This window comes from Aquarana catesbeiana, linkage group LG02 (assembly GCF_042186555.1).
Source record: "Aquarana catesbeiana isolate 2022-GZ linkage group LG02, ASM4218655v1, whole genome shotgun sequence".
Classification (NCBI taxonomy): Eukaryota; Metazoa; Chordata; class Amphibia; order Anura; family Ranidae; genus Aquarana; species Aquarana catesbeiana.
Genome location: NC_133325.1, coordinates 765,874,288 through 765,892,217, shown reverse-complemented (window position 1 = coordinate 765,892,217; position 17,930 = coordinate 765,874,288). Strand labels below are relative to the sequence as shown.

The window sequence follows — 17,930 nt, the reverse complement described above, 5'->3', positions numbered from 1 at the left end:
GAGTGCTGGGGGATAACTGGGGTGTAGAGGGGTCACAGTGCTGGGGGGATATCTAGGGTGTAGAGGGGTCAGAGTGCTGGGGGGGATATCTGAGATGTAAAGGGGGTCACAGTGCTGGGGGGATATCAATTCTGCAGGCAGCTTAATCATTCTACCTTCTGTATATATTATAGGTTTATCTTTCTTCAAAAAAAAAGTTTTTATTGATATCTGAAGTTTTCACAAGAGTGTTCTTTCCCAGGAAATGTGCTTTTATGTAATTTGCTCTCCTGCAATTGACTATCACTGAGTGAATGTTTAGCATTGATCTCTAATTTTGTTTTGTTTTTGTTTGTTTTTTTAGAGTCCTTATGACAGAAATCCACCAAATGACAGCTGTGGTACACCAGAAATCCTAGATAATGGAATCTACTATATTCCAGTGAGTTCTGTTTCATTAAGAGCTTTATAAGAATGTAAAAAGGCTATGGGGGTACCTCATCCTATATAGAATTCATAAAACCAAACCAACAGAATGGACTATCACGGTACCAAATGAGGAATATATACATAATAATTGTTCAACAATTTTATTTATACAAAATTAGATATTTAAAATATTTTCTTAAAAACATATAGATGCTCTCTTTTGCGGTTGATAAGTACATATTTCTCAAATTTCTGTCTGTAAAGATGGTTGCCGCGTTTCACATAGTCGCTTCCTCAGAATCATTTACATATGACATAAGATCAGAGAAACTTAAACAGGAAAACATGGGAAAAGATCATTAAAGACAAGAACATGCACTAAGATATCCTTTATATGGAAGTTCATATTAATATTAATAGGTATAGTGACCCAGAGGGGGACATATACCCCTATAACTTACGTATTGAGAACCCAAGATAGTTCAATCTATGGATGGAAGACGATGTGCCCAAAATTGGGAGGAGTGAGTAGAATTAAAGGAGACGCAGGAATCTGACCAGAATAGTCCCTCTACGGATTCATAAAATATTTATACCATTATAGGCATGGACCCAAAAAAACATATAGTCCTCAGGTGTCAATGCTTTAGAAAAAGTTAATTAATATCCATATACTCCCTAGAAACTGTATCATATAGTCATAGCCAGAACCAAATAAGAGTTCCCACTTCAAGGAAAGATGTCCCTTCCTTATATTCCTAAGGCAATACCTAAATAATCATGGAACAATCGATTAAAGATAAAATCCAAACATAGACGGGGGAGGAAAAGAGACCATTGTATAAGCAAGGTACCTGTGTAATCCAAATCCTTGAGCCTATATACTCCACACAGAGACAAGAGGGGTGAAACAGTTGGTGACTACTATTGTATAGGATGCTGGTCGCTCAAAGTCCACACAAGCGCTGCTTTAAAATAACATGTGCTTGGTAAGGCAGATAGCAAGCTCCAGCTGGGCCAGAAAACATCACTAAGATGAAAAGAAACCAGTCCACAATAGTAAAAATAAGCATAATACTGCGCCAGTGGCAGCTGGTGCTCCATTTTTTTGGGGGGGGCGCAAACAAAGCCCCAACCAACCCCATACCACCCCCCCCACCCCCCCGTCACTCGCCCACAATAGGGCCTACAGATAGATAGACACTGGGTGGGAGAGATAGACAGACAGACAGAGACTGGGTGGGATAGATAGATAGATAGATAGATAGATAGATAGATAGATAGATAGATAGATAGATAGATAGATAGATAGATAGATAGATAGATAGATAGATAGATAGATAGATAGATAGACATCTATTCCTATATACTGATCTCCATGTATACACCGCTGGGATCTGTAGTAGGATTTTATATAAACCCATGTATTTCATATTATTCATATTTATTTTTATGTGTTATTAATACCAGTAGTAGTAGTATCAATATCAATAGTAGTATCAATAGTAGTAGCAGTAATGTCACTAGTAGTAGTAACAGTAGTAGTAGTATCAGTAGTATTAGTATCAATAGCAATAGTAGTAGTTATAAAATACGAAATTGTTCCCCGTAGCAGCATAAAAGAGGGTAAAAAAGTACTGCATAAGATTACATAAATAGGATTTTAATAATGATAAAATCAAATCAAAGAAAACTATAAATACAGTCAATCAAGACATCAGCTGTGGTACAAAAAATGAGATGAAAGCAACATCAGTTACGTGACAGTCACAATATTATACAAAACATTGAGGTAAATTAGTACATGATTCGTGTGTATGATTTCAGTTTATATGAACTACTGACGCGTTTCGACCCCACTGGGTCATCTTCAGAGGATTGTTGTAGACTGTAAAAATATTTGTAAGAATTGAAGTTCATAATGGACTGAATAAATATATAAATGAATTTAAAGAGGAAAACAGCAGTATTGGACATGTTCATGTATAGATATATAGACATCTATTCCTATATACTGATCTCCATGTATACACCGCTGGGATCTGTAGTAGGATTTTATATAAACCCACGTATTTCATATTATTCATATTTATTTTTATGTGTTATTAATACCAGTAGTAGTAGTATCAATATCAATAGTAGTATCAATAGTAGTAGCAGTAGTATCAATAGTAGTAGTAACGGTAGTAGTAGTAGTATCAGTAGTATTAGTAGCAATAGTAGTAGTATCAATATCAATATTAGTAGTAGTATCAATAGTAGTATCAATATCAAAAGTAGTAGTATCAATATCAGTAGTAGTAGTAGTAGTAGTATCAATATCAATAGTAGTAGTAATATCAATAGTAGTAGTAATATCAATAGTAGTAGTATCAATATCAATAGTAGTAGCAATATCAATAGTAGTAGTATCAATATCAATAGTAGTAGTATCAATATCAATAGTAGTAGTATCAATATCAATAGTAGTAGTATCAATATCAATAGTAGTAGCAATATTAATATTAATAGTAGTATCAATATCAATAGTAATAGCGAGATAGATAGGGAGATAGAGAGATAGATAGATAGAGAGATATAGATATAGATAGAGAGATATAGATAGAGAGATATAGATATAGATAGAGAGATATAGATAGAGATAGAGAGATATAGATAGAGAGATATAGATAGAGAGATATAGATATAGATAGAGAGATATAGATAGAGAGATATAGATAGAATGTGTGTGAATCCAGAGAGAAGATTAGACAGATAGAAGTGTTGGGGTTCCCCTCCATCCAGCAGAACTTTTCCTCCCCTCCCCCAGCACTCACCTGGAAAACAGACCAGGACAGCCCAGCACAGTGAGCCCGGCTCCATCCTTCTCCCCGTACATTGAGACGGCTCCATTCACCAGTACTCTGACTCTGAGGACATACTCCGGCTCTCTCACTCTCCCTATGGCTGCATTTTCTAATCTCGGTGTGACTGTGTAGTCACACAGCAGTAGAGGAGTCCTCTCCCCATGCTTCCTCTGCTCGGGCGCACTGGGAGATAAAAGCGGAAGTGACATCATAACTTGAATGTCATCAAAGTCCCGGCCATCTAATGCATATAATATGCGGAAGCTACTCGGCGCGATGGATGGCGCCACAAGGCGGGTTAAAAGCCTGCAAATGAAGCACCGCGTCTGCAATCTTGTGATTGCATAGACGTGGCGCTTCCTATAGTGCACTGCGCCCGGTGCCCGAACGCAGTGCACTTATGGACCTTTTTTTCGAATTTTTTTCATTTTTTAAATGGCCAGTTTTAAAAAATTATCATTATTTTTTTTTGTGACTGTGCAGAGGGGGGGGCAGCGCCCAGGCGCCCCTATGGACGGGCCGCCACTGTACTGCCCCAATTATTATGTATATATTCCTCATTTGGTACCGTAATAGTCCATTCTGTTGGTTTGGCTTTATGAATTCATTAAGAGCTTTATTTATAAACTACACTATAGAGAGCCTTATAGTCTGCTCTGGGTTTAGTTCACTAAAGAATTTTTATTTTTATTTTTTACATTATTCTCAAAAGATATATACGTGTGGTCCTAGGTATGATCTAGCACTAGCTGTGATAACAGAATGTTCTCCTTAGGTTTTTTTTTAGTAAACAAGAGTCAGAATTTAAATTTAAAAAACATATTTCTCCATCTCACGTAGAAAAAATGTAATCCATTCCCATTGCTGTGTACTTTCTTTTGAGGTGGAGGATGCAGCTATCGTTATTGAAGAAGCTGGGTATGAAATTACTAAGTTTCTTCTTTTACATCACCGAGGACTCGGCTATAGAGAGGAGGAATGCAATAGATTGATGGGGATTTTAGATGACTACACCAACATAATGGCTGGATGTGTAAGTCTACCAACCATTAACTTCTTTTTTTTTTAAAGGTGTTTATTTTTTATTTTATAACATAAAAATACAAAAAAGATAACAAAAGTGGGACTGTAAGTACAATTGCGAAAGGTGCATTTAATGGAGCACCAGCTCACCTGGAGAATCGGATTTACTTAGTTAATTAGGTCCAAAGGATTAATTACTGGTTCCTTTCTAGAACCAACAGAATGCTTGGTGTGCCCACCCAACAGAAAATCCCCTTTGTGCTATTGCTGTCCTCTGGTATTAGGATAATACATAATAAATAGATGTAGTACTTTCCTATTAGACTATTCACATCACAAGGGGTGGAAATTCTCTTCCCATAACCCCTTCAACATTAGATCCCTCTCAATGTGCAGGGCTTGCTAGTTGGGGAAGATGGGGCACTGCGCACCCATCATAGTACATAGAAAACTGCTAAGTGAGTTAATTTTTGCATGGTGTGGTAAATTATGGGATTCACCTCACTAAATCACCAAGAGGAGATTTTCATTTTCTCCCTCATCTCTATTCAGCACAAGTGCCAATTCATTTTTTATGGACCTATATAGAAAAAGAAAGGCACACTAGTCAGGTTGAACCAATGATCAAAAGTTTTAAGGAAAAGTGACCAATAAGCAGATGATTTAGATTTTTCACTGCTGATCTAGATGAACAAGCACCATTCCGGGACAAGCGCATAGTAAGCACAGCGAACAGTTACTTGCAGTTGGCAGACAGGCAGAGTGGTCCAGTGACAGTCTTGGTTCATAGCAGGCAGAGTTCAAAGACTGGTGAACAACAAATCCCAGAAAGATGAAAAGATGACTCCACCAGTGAAGATCAGCAATATCAAATGAATGGTGACAGACCCTCCACCTTCAACTTAGTTTAAAGGTGGAGGGTCTGTCACCATTCATTTGATATTGCTGATCTTCACCGGTGGAGTCATCTTTTTGTTTTTCAGGGATTTGTTGTTCACCAGCATATTGGACTGTTTTTTATTGCGCCGCACTTCTTGTTTTTATCATTTGCTACAGATTTTTGTGAAAGTCTTTTAGTGTTCAGCTTGCATATGTGGGGTTTATTTATGCGCTGATTGCATATTCTATTTTACATTAGAGTTCAAAGACTAGTCAGGGTCAAATCCAAGGTCAAAAGGCAGGTTGAGTTCTGAGCGTAGTCCAAATCTGGTTCAAGGTCATCAACAAGGGAATCCAAACTAACTGGCAGGGCTTGGGCAAAGATGAAGGTCAAGGCACGGGAACGAGGTAGGGAAACATGAAGCCTAAAGCAGGTGTTGCAAACACTATCACAAGCATGACACTGAGGGTTTGGCAGGCTTAGAAGAGGTTTAAACACCACCCAGAGGCTGAGTCTAGCAATCACCCTACAGGTGGACAGAAAGACAGGGAGAGTGCAGCTCAGCCAAAACCAGGTTGCTGAAATGAGATTGGCAGCTACCATGGATCAGGAATGTTACATGCTCTTGACAACATATTAAAGTGGACATCTCAGTATTCTCTGCAATTATAAATTACTGAACAGGCCTCCCACTCTAATGCATTTTGCCCAAGGTATCTCCAAGATTAAGCCCTTCCTTAGGAGAAACGTGTTGGAACTGGAGGAGGATAGGCAGGAAGACAGGTTGTGAACCTTCATCAGTGTGCTGCCTTTTTATTTCCTTTTGAGAGCCAGTCTGTGGAGTGGAGAAGCACTCTTGGGTGGAAGGAATAGGAAGAGCTTGAGGCATTTTCTCATTCTCCTCTCCCCTAATGATCAGACTGCAACACTGTGCCTTTGAAGCTATCTGTATGGTGGGAGTGTGAAGCAAAGGCTGATCAGTTTCAGGTATTTATTAACACAGCCAAAAACTATGTAGACATCAGGATTTAAATGACTGTACCATATCTGACCCAGCATCTCAGTCCAGGAAGTTAAGGCTGAACAAAGATGGCTCCGACCTTCTGGAGAGAAAAGCAGATTAAGGCATCGTTAGGGAGAGTACTGAGATCTCTATGAGAGAAAATAAATTACTAGAAGTGTTACATTTATACGTTACTTGGTATACATGCACTTAACATGAAAGAATACATCTAATTCTAGGTTGACTTTAAAAACATTAATTCATCAGTCATTACACAAACTACATTAAACATTGTTGATGAAATAACCTAAAATAATACATATTCTAGGATCCTGTCCTGCTTTATATAGTAGAAAACTGTTAGAGGAAACCTTTCAGCTTTAAATATTTAATAAAACATAACAACCACAGCAACTAGTAGATCAGCTGTCTGTTCTGTACAGATAATGGGAGGATTTTATATTTTTGAATTGTTTTAATATTTTCTTTGGCCCTTCTTGGTTATTTTTTACCTGCTGAGCTGTTCATTTATTCTCTTTTAATTATATGTTGTTAGGTACCAGCAGAGAGCTACAACCATACCCTTCGAAAACCCATCAAAGATTACTTCACGAAGTTGGACACCTTATTGGGCAAAGAGGTAATTTTTGTTATTTGTAACAGAATAGTTAACAGGGTGCTTGTTTTGAAATGTAATTACCGTAGTTGTGAATAGCTTGGCCATAGAAAAAACAATTCACATTATTTTCTGAAGCTGGAAATCACTGAATAGTATCTACACAAATACACAAATGACTAATTTCTTAAAATTTGGGACCCATGGGTTAAATATCCCCATCCAACGCTCTCCACAGAGAGTTTGATAACTTTCTGAGGAACCCTCCATGGCAACCTAGGAACCCCCTCCACCATTCATCTCCTCACCCATTTGTTTGTTCCCCACCTACCTACCAACCAATCATTTCCCTCCAGACTGTTTACTTTCACTTCCTTTCATTGCCCTCCTATCTCTATATGTGCATATCTAGACCATAGGCCCCCACAAAATCTCCCATTTCCTACTTGCTTTCCACACTTACCTTAAATGTTTTCCCACCCTGGGATCAGAGAGCTTAAAGTGGATGTAAACCCTCACATATACCCAGTGAAGTGAATAGCTTCAGTTATTACACAGATATGAAACAAATTCTCCTACATAACTTTTACTTGTATATCTGCTGTCTTCTCCTTTCTACACCCTTTGAAACATGTGGATCATGTTAAAAAATCTTTCAACAGTACATAGAGGTGGGTGTGGACTTACACTGTGTGAGAGCTGATTGGAGGAAAGGGACCCCCCCTCCACATAGGCAGAGGAGGGAAGGAACATCCAAAGCTGTAGTCAGAATAGACCAGCTGTGTGCTTATTTCCCTCTAAGCTCCCTCCCTGACACACATTTTCAGCTCATGTTATCTCATGTGTCTGAGAAATTGTCAGAAGTGACTCACAATGATAACAGAATAACGAAGCACCGGAGAGAAACAACACTTAGAACTTTGGAGAGAGACAAGTAAACAATACAGATATATGTGCTTAGATTAATCTTCATGAATGGGGTTTACAACTACTTTAAGCTTACGAGTTGTGTAATCTTTGCATTGTTGCCCTGACTTTTATTGTAATACATTTATTTCTGGACCTTTTTAGCAGTGGTGTAGCTCTTCAAATTAATTTTAGTTACATTACACTGCAAGAAGATATGGAGATCCTCTGGGATGTAGAATCCGCTCACCCAGGAATCAGATTATTTATATCAACTTCAATGCTTTAGGATAGCAATGCTATAGGTTAACCTTATCGGTTCAATGCTATTGTTTCACTTTCTTTTATTACATTTTTACCTGACAACATTTTGAAGTGTTCTCCCTGGTGTCAGTTTTATCTTGGGTCAGTAACACATACCTCTGTTAGTATTTTCTTTCTTATCTCAGGTAATCCCATTCTCTGCTTCTTTTGTAGAATTTTACTGAGTGCACCAAATGGAACAGTACTGTTGGGATTCAGGAAACTCTTGAATTGGTTTCACACCTCAACTCCCGTATAAGGGCAAACAGCAGCACCATCTGAACAGAAGAATTTTATGTATTTTCTATTCAAAATAATGTATTTTCTCTGTTTTTTTAGACCTTTTTTTTTTTACTTTTGCACTATTTTAATTCTATGAACAGATTGAACTATTTTTCCAGATTTGCCAAAGGTTTCTATCAGTACAGAAGATATGACATTTGTCATTCATGCTACTATCTGCTCAATTTAATGATTTTAAATGTTTAGCATGGCATAGTTATGGGTTATGTGGATTTCAACCAATAAATTACAATAATTGAGTTGTCTGTGGACAATGTGCCAGTTGTAAAATTGGGAAACAGGGTTGATTTGGCAAATGTAAGAGAGATATTAAAAAGGTATTGTAGGAAAAGGGGAAATATCCTTGCATATAAGACTTTTTTTTCTCAAACTTGTCCACAAAATGAAAACTTACATTTTCTCAAGAAAGTAAAAAAAAATTAACATTATTAGGTGTATTATGCCATCAAGTTATTTTTTTGCAAATTACATTGTATGACACCCAGCTGACTGTATTGAAATAACCCACTTGGATCGGTCTGTGCTCTTCACACCCGATCCAATGGATTGTTACACTGTATTGGACGACATAGCACTTTATACTTGATGTCCTTTTTTACTTGAATTTTTTTTTTTTAATTGAATAAATCAGTAAAATGTATTCCTCCACCCTTTTCCTTGCCATTTCCCCCACAGAATTATTTTTTTATAACATGTGAAGAAATATAAAATATATTAATTTAATGTGGCTACCTAAGCATTTTGAGATGTTTTGCAACATGGCTGTATCTGTATATTTTTCTGTATCCCCAACATAAAAAAATAAAATAAACTCATTAAAATGAGATAAGGTAAATATATGAATCTAATAATGAACTGTTTGGAAGCTCCATTAAGAGTTTGTCTTTACTAATCTTGTTCTGTGCAAAGTCTTATGGTGATTTGCCGTACTGTGATTTGTCCAGTCATAAAATCTGGGCCGTGGTGTGCATAGCACTACTCCTGGTTTCTTTCTTTTTTTGTTTGATTAGGTCTCCATTGATTTTTACTGTGCTCCACCAGCATTTGAAATCCGGATGCCGGCAGAGCACAGATCACATTTATAAAGCATAGCACTGTGCCAGTGTGGGAATACCTCATTGAAGCAGTTGCCTCAAGCAGCACTCAAAGAGGCACTTTGAGGGACAACACTGAGGCCTGAGTGTCCATGGCAAACTCTGTCTTCAGTGCAGTCCAGTGGCACTGGTAAAAAGCACAGCCTCAGTGTTACTGAGTCTGTCGGGCTGCATTCACACCTGAGTGGCGTAATGCGTTGCATTTTTTACCACGGTTGTCATATGACAGCAAAGGGCTGCCTATCCACTTGGATGAAGTAGCTCATGTACCTTGTTTGGCATGGAGCCAAGTGTGTTTTGCGTTGCATAACAAATGTGCAACAAAACATGGGACTGTTACCTGCATTTGGAATGCCAGTAAGAAATTAAGAAATAATGCCACTAGAAGCATGACGCACATGTTTAAGCATTTTTTTCACACGTTTCCAGAAACTTGAGCAGAAATGCAGATTTCTGCCCGCATTCCTGGAACACTTATGCCTCGTTTCCACTGAGCAGATCGGTTCAGGTCGGTACAGTTTGAATGGCTTAGAATGGTCTGGTCTATTCTGGTGAGCGTTTCCACTGCAAGTGGGACCACAAGGGGCCATACAGGGTTTTGAAAAAATGCCTCAGCATAGCACAGCAGAGGGTTTTCTGTCAGCCAATCAGTGGAATGTATCGTAGCTGCACCCTAACCGAACCGTTCCATTTTCTATGGCCCCACATCTGAAGCAGGACCCTGAATGGAGCGGTACGGTTCGGTTGTATAGGCCGCTTTTATAATGGAAACACCCAAAATAGCGTACTGTACCAAACCGATCCGCTCAGTGGAAACGAGGCATTAGATGTGTATGTGGTGGCCCCTCAGTGTTTTTTTATGCACAATGGAGGGGACAGAAGGGGAAATACAAGAAAATAAAAAGTAGATATTGGTCAAGGTTTTACAACTTGTTAAATTGTTATTTCCATTTAGAAATAACTGACTCGGTATCAGAAGACATGGGAGGTGAAGGAGGCAGGGTGGGACTGCAAAGTTCAGATACAAATGTACCGCTAGAGCAAGAGCTCCTTAAAAGGAAGTCTTTCTCTGAGTCTGGAGACCATGAGGATGGCAAACATGATTACACTTCTCCAGCTCAGTGGGTATATCTCAGGCTGCTATCTCATCCTTGATGGTATCCGAGAGACCACGAGAAAAAGCAGCCACGAGGGCCTCATTGTTCCAACCAACCTCTGCTGCCAGAGTACGAAATTCAATGGCGTAATCGGCAACGGTTCTCGTACTCTGTTTGATGAACATGAGGTACTTGGCAACAAAAGCGGAGTGTGCAGGAACGTCAAACACCCTTTTAAAAGAAGCCACAAATTCTGAGTAACTCAAGACAACAGGTTTGTGCGTCTCCCATAGAGGGTTTGCCCAGACCAAGGCTCTCTCGGAAAGCAAAGATATCACAAAACCTACTTTGCTTATGTCCATGGGAAACGCCTGGGGCAGCATCTCAAAGTATATCTCAACTTGGTTGAGAAACCCTCTGCATTGGACCGGATCGCCCCCAAATCGCTGGGGAAGTGGAACGGAACCGGTAATACTCAAGGCGGGTGCCTGCACAGAGACTGGAGCAGCAGCAGGGATGGCCTGCAACTCAGGTTGTACCGGAGCAGCCACAGTGGGAGATTCCAAGTGAGCCGTGCGACTCAGGAGCGTTTGTAACACCATGGCAAACTGATCCATGCTGTGATCCTGCTCATCCAATCCAGAAAAAATATTACCAACAAGTGGATTGACTGCATCTTCTGAATTCATGGTCTTCGCCTACTGTCAGAAACCATGAATCAGACTGAGAAAGAAGTACACTTAAATCACACTTGTTTAATAATAATAATAATAATAATAAAAAGGTAAACAGAGTAAACGTAGTCAAAACATAGCCAGAGTTCAGGAACCGGAACGTATAGTCAGATAAGCCAAAACGTCAGGGAGCCAGAGATGAGCATAGTAGAACAGCAAGCAGGATCTAGAGCCAGAAGGAATGTCAGCCAAGCAAGTCTTTAACAGGAACACAGGAGAGCGTCTCTAGAGATGTGACCAAGGTGAAGGCAGAGATCATCTGGGCTGGATAGTAAGCAGGACTGTGGAGCAGGATATCATCAACAGGTGAGTCACTGTGGAGAGAAAGGAGTTGGCAATTAGCTGACAGTTGAGCAGCCAACTTTGCGAAGGAAGAGCTGAGCCCAGCCCTGACACTCTAGGAGTAATTGTAACTGTCAGCCTTGCAATGCCTCATGGGAAATGTAGTTCCACAACAGCTGGAGGGCCCCAGGTTACCTACCCCTGGTATACAGAATTATGCCATTTTAAATAAGTAACTCAATAAAATTTTGTATATTTTTTTTAGACAAATCTAGTGTCAATTTAGTTCTCTTGGGCATTTTTTAAGTCCCGTCATTCTCTTGCTTGGTTCTGTCAATAAAAATATTGCACCACTGGTTTGGAACTCCTTTTAGGGCATACACCACCATACATAAATCATCCTTATACTTACGGGTTCTGGGTTCCCACAACACCAGACATCACATCTGCCCTCAATGCATTTCGTCACAAGAACTTCCATAGAACACAGAGTACACAACAGTCCCACCAACATATCATACAGTGGCAAAATGCAGCAGACACATATATATTTGCTTACACAAATAACATCCATTCTATTAACGGTAAAGGAAAAGTAAAGTAAAATAACAAATTATCCAGAATTGCAGGGCTCTAGTTTGAATGTTCTGCTGTGCAGGGCAGAGATCATCATTTAGTACATATCAGCGCTGCTTCTGTCTTGCAGCATCTTTGCAGCCACTTCCTGTCTACATGCTCTCCAGAGATGGTTGCATTTCTCAGGGTGAGTTTTCTGATGTGACAACGGTGGACCATACCTCTGTAATGTGTGCATTGAAATGCCTGTTTTGAGTCTCTGACAGAAGGCCATGTGATAGCAGTGGCGGCCCGTAATGCAGGGCGAACGGGCCCCTAATCTACATGCATGGAGCTGGACGCATGGATTCCAATCGGGGGGGGGTTGAAGCACATGATTAGAGCCAGAGGCTCTAATAGGCTTCAAAAAAGGGTTGGGCTCGGGGCGCAGAGCACTGTGAGCCCACCCAGTTGTGTGACAATAGCGGATAAATATCTATTGTCGCTATTGTCATCTTGATTCTCTTCTCGGCAAATCAAGAAGCGGGTCTTGAGACCAGTTTCCTGATTGGCCGAAAAGAGAAGTGATCCTATTGGCCTAGAAGGGGGAGGGAGGAGGAGGGAGGAGATGCAAGGCGGAAGCCCCCAACTGTCACCTGGAGGGAAGTGCTGCCCGCGCCATAGATGGGGTAAGTGCGGGGCTGGTAACCGACTGACCGGGGGTGGGGGGATGGTTGCAGGTAACCCAACCCGCCGGCCCGACCTGGGGGGGTGGTTCTGCGTATGACCCAACCAACCGGGGGGAGGCTGTGGGTGCACTATTTGCCGCCCCCCCCCAAAAAAAATACCACCAGCCGCCACTGTGTGATAGTGTGACAAAGGAGGAGCAAAGTTGTGAAACAGAGACAGAGCACTGCCAACCTATAAAAACCAGAACCTAGACAAAAACCTCTATTGTAGCATCACCAGGGGTTGTTTTAATGAAAGCTACAAATTTAAAGCTACTAAAAATTACTTTCACATTACATTAACAAATAACAATGTACATGCTTCTACCATGGCTATGAAGTTCGATTTAAACCTTTATGCCCCGTATACACGGTCGGATTTTCCGACGGAAAATGTGTGATAGGAAATTCCGACCGTGTGTAGGCTCCATCACACATTTTCCATCGGATTTTCCGACACACAAAGTTTTAGAGCAGGATCTAAAATTTTCTGACAACAAAATCCGTTGTCGCAAATTCCGATCGTGTGTACACAAATCCGACGGACAAAGTGCCACGCATGCTCAGAATAAATAAAGAGATGAAAGCTATTGGCCACTGCCCCGTTTATAGTCCCGACGTACGTGTTTTACGTCACCGCGTTCAGAACGATCGGATTTACCAACAACTTTGTGTGACCGTGTGTATGCAAGACAAGTTTGAGCCAACATCCGTCGGAAAAAATCCTAGGATTTTGTTGTCGGAATGTCCGAACAAAGTCTGACCGTGTGTACGGGGCATTAGACCATATTAGTGAGATGAGTTCTACGAAAAATGTATCTTTGTACTTTTAACAGCAGTCCCCCCAACACACCACAAGGTGGTGGACTTGAGCACTGTATGAAACAAAATGTTTCCAGCAGACATGTATACATTTTCTTGTAGAAATAACATTTTGCATAATAAAACATTTTAAAAGTGTACAAAAAGGGTTCAAATTACCAGCAATGCTGTGTTCCTAAACCATAGTGTAAATGGGTATCTATCCTTAGAATACATATAATAAACCCACAAGAGGAGAAAACGTCTTTCTCTTTTGTCTGATATCGCATAGTCCCACAAATCTTCCCCAGTTTTCTCCCCTTGTGGATTTATTATATATTTCAAATTACCATGCAGCACTTTCAAATTCAGTTAAGCGTAGTTAAGATATGTTTGTCTAACTTTTTTTGCGTTTTTAGCAATGTATTTTTAGAATTGCTAAAATACATATTTAGTTTCTAGGTGGGGGAAGAGGAGAGCACGTCTTTCAAAAATTGCATTTTTCAAAAAAAAAGTTTTCATTTATTGAAAAAAGGCATGAAGTTTAGAAAAAAAAGCCCTTTTGCAGTTTAAAAAGGTAATACAAATTACAAATTTCTGTGATTTCTCACATTTGTCATGGCATTAAAATGTTTCTGGTAAAAAAAAAATGCATTTACTTAAAAATAAAATAAATATAAAAAATAAAAAAGTTAAATAAAGCTACTTGCATGTTAAGCATTTACATGCTGCACATATATTAGTATATATTTAAAATAAAACAAAGTTTTTGTAAAAGCAGATTTAAATAAAAAAATAATAATGTAAACTTTCTCTGAGGAGACAGGAAAAGGGAAGTGGTTCGTTAAAAAATGAAAAATATAACCCTCTTTTTGCTGTTACAATTAGTTGTAATTAGATTCAAATAGGTTCCTACATTTAGACACGAGGGTATGTGGTACAAGGTATGTGTGAATTCTTTACCTAGTTTAGTAAACTCCTTGTAGGGCAATCCTGTTCATCCAGAAGTGTTTCATTGAACTAAATGCAGTTTGAATTGGTTTTCTGCAAAGTTATGTAACACCATTCATATGAAAAACTAGAAATCAGAAATAGAAGCTAAATTTTCTAAGTTGCTGGCTCATTGATATGATATTTAGGTAAATGAAAGTAAGGATTAGGGATGAGGGAAGTTGGGGGAAATGATGTCCCTGAAACTTCAGTGAAAATCAGGAGATTTTAGTGAAAAAATGGGGAAGGCGATTAAGGACATTTTAACAGCTTTAAGTTTTTCCTATGGGTTATGGCAGTTCCTAATAACTATGCTGGATGTGTTTTTGTGCCCAAAAAGGGCTCTCATTAGTCTCATTATTTTGATTCTTTCATAGCAAGAAAACACTACACAAGTAACAAATAAATACAACAGCAAAAAAAAAAAAAGAAATAAAAAACGCAAATAAAATGAACAGTAAATTAAACAAATTCAACTATTTTTAATATACCCCCCCCCAAAACAAACAAACAAACATACAAAAAAATAAATAAAAAAAAACAATGAAGAGTAGAATATTTTTCAGGAGGGATTTTGGTCCACTCTTCACAGATCTTTTCAAAATCTGTAAGGTTTCTTGTCTGTCGCTTTGCAACTCAAAGTTTCAGCTCCCGCCATACATTTTCTTATAGGATTAAGGTCTGGAGACTGGCTAGGCCACTCCATGACCTTAATGTGCTTCTTCTTGAGCCACTCTTTTGTTGCCTTGGCGGTATGTTTTGGGCTAATGTCATGCTGCAAGACCCATCCACGACCCATCTTCAGTGTTCTGGCTGAGGGAAGAAGGCTCTCAACCAAAATTTTTACAATACATGGCCCCATCCATTGGACCCTCAACGCGGCAAAGTGGACCTGTACCTTTAGCAAAGAAACAACCCAAAACATAATGTTTCCACCTCCGGGCTTGACTGTAGGGATGGTGTCCTTAGGGTCATAGTCAACATTTTTCTTCCTCCAAGCACGGTGAGTTGAGTTAATGCCAAAGAGCAAATTTTAGTCTTATCTGACCACAGCACTTTCTCCCATTCCTTCTCTGAATCATTTAGATGTTCATTGGCAAACTTTAGATTGGCCTGTACATGTGCCTTCTTGGGGGAGGGACCCTGCAGGCACTGCAGGATTTCAGTCCATGGCGGCGTATTGTGTTACCAATGGTTTGTTTGGTGACTGTGGCCCCAACTGCTTGAGATCATTAACAAGCACCTCCCGTGTAGTTCTGGGCCGATCCCTCACTTTTTGTGTAGGTCAGCATTCATCGTGATTGATGCTGGATCTACTTCAGGACCCATCAGTGTGCCTCATCAGTGCCCATCAGTGTGCCTCATCAGTGCCCATCAGTGTGCCTCATCATAGCCCATCAGTGTGCCTCATCAGTGCCCATCAGTGTGCCTCATCAGTGCCCATCAGTGTGCCTCATCAGTGCCCATCAGTGTGCCTCATCAGTGCCCATCAGTGTGCCTCATCAGTGCCCATCAGTGTGCCTCATCAGTGCCCATCAGTGTGTCTCATCATAGCCCATCAGTGTGTCTCATAAGAGTACATCAGTGAAGAATAAAAATTGCTTATTTATAAAATTTTATAACAGAAACAAAGAAAATTTATTTTATATTTTTTCAAAATTTTCAGTCTTATTTTTTGTATAGGACAAAAAAAAACAGTGGTGATTAAATACCACCAAAAGAAAGCTCTATGTACCATAGATTGTAGACTCTATAACTTACACAGCCTAAATAATATACACTGATTTAGGTTATTTTTAGCAAAGAAATTTAGCAAAATAAATTTTGGCCTAAATTTATGAAGAAAGAAAGATTGTTTATTTGCAAAGTTTTATAGCAGAAACAAGAAAAATGTGTTTTTTTTTTTCAAAATGTTTATTCTTTTTTATTTATTTAGCTCAATTTGTCTAAAAAAATATTTCATATGGGTACAGTGTAGCATGACAGCACAATTGTCATTCAAAGTGTGACAGAGCTGAAAGCTGAAAATTGGCCTGGGTAGGAAGGGGGTGAAAGTGCCCGGTATTGAAGTCATTAATTGAAAAAAGTTCATTTCTGTAGTGGTAATTGGTTGTCATTGCTCATTTATTATGCTCATTGAATGGTTGATTATAAAACTCATTGTTCAAACATCTTTTGCTCAAAATCAATTGTTTGACAAAATTTTATAACCCTTCCATTGAATAGTAATTTTTTAAAACATTATGCAGTGTACATTTTGAAATAGGAGTTCTGAATGGAAACTATACACTTTAACTGCTATGGGGCTTATTTACTATAGCAGTTTGGTAAAGCCTGGTTCACATGGGCCGAATATAGGCCAGTATCAGCCGGTTCAGCGGAAACCAGCAGACATCTGGTCCCAGGGCAGCCATCACAAATTTTGGGGCCCCTTATGAGGCTTTAGGCCTGGCCCTCCCTCAGGCCGCCTGACCCCCAGCAGTTCCCAACATTCCCCAGGGCCCGCCCACTGGCTATCCTACCGAATCCCCATACCTGTGGGCACTCTGCTCCCCTCATACCTGTATGCACTTAGCCCCTTCCTCACACATGTAAACACTCAATCCTCCTCACACCTGTAGGCACTCAACCCACCTCATAGCCTCATAGTTGTACGCACTCAGCCCCCCTCACACCTGTACACATTCAGCCCCCCTCATACCTGTGCACGCTCAGCCCCCCTCACACTTGTATGCACTAAACCCCCTCATACCTATTACCATTAAAAAAACCATACCTGTACGCACTCAGCCCCCCTCATACCTGTGTAAGCTCAGCCCCCCCTCATACCTGTGCACGCTCAGCCCCCTCATACCTGTACACACTCAGCCCCTCTCATACCTGTGCAAGCTCAGCCCCCCTCATACCTGTGCACGCTCAGCCCCCTCATACCTGTGCACGCTCTGCCCCCCTCATACCTGTGCATGCTCTGCCCCCCTCATACCTGTGCATGCTCAGCCCCCCTCATACCTGTGCATGCTCAGCCCCCTCATACCTGTACACACTCAGCCCCCCTCATACCTGTGCAAGCTCAGCCCCCTCATACCTGTGCACGCTCAGCCCCCCTCATACCTGTGCACGCTCAGCCCCCTCATACTTGTGCACGCTCAGCCCCCCTCATACCTATACGCATAAAAAAAACCTCATACCTGTACGCACTCAGCCCCCCCCATACCTGTGCATGCTCAGCCCCCCTCATACCTGTACACACTCAGTCCCCTCACACTTGCATGCACTAAACCCCTCATACCTGTACGCACTCAGCCCCCATATACCTGTACACACTAAGCCCCCTCATACCTGTAAACACTCAGCCCCCTCA

The 17,930-nt window shown here is 40.2% G+C and overlaps 1 long non-coding RNA gene across 2 annotated transcripts in view; it reads left to right on the top strand.

Moving 5' to 3' along the window:
- Positions 1 to 9,097, top strand: part of LOC141129309 (uncharacterized) — a 105,707-nt gene extending 96,610 nt beyond the window's left edge. Inside the window, exons 2-5 of one of the 2 annotated variants that reach the window (XR_012241805.1) lie at positions 344 to 421; positions 4,138 to 4,287; positions 6,717 to 6,800; positions 8,160 to 9,097. This is a non-coding gene — a long non-coding RNA (uncharacterized lncRNA). The remainder of the gene's footprint in view (positions 1 to 343; positions 422 to 4,137; positions 4,288 to 6,716; positions 6,801 to 8,159) is intronic. The other variant, XR_012241806.1, reaches the window with a different exon arrangement.
- Positions 9,098 to 17,930: the final 8,833 nt, after the last annotated feature.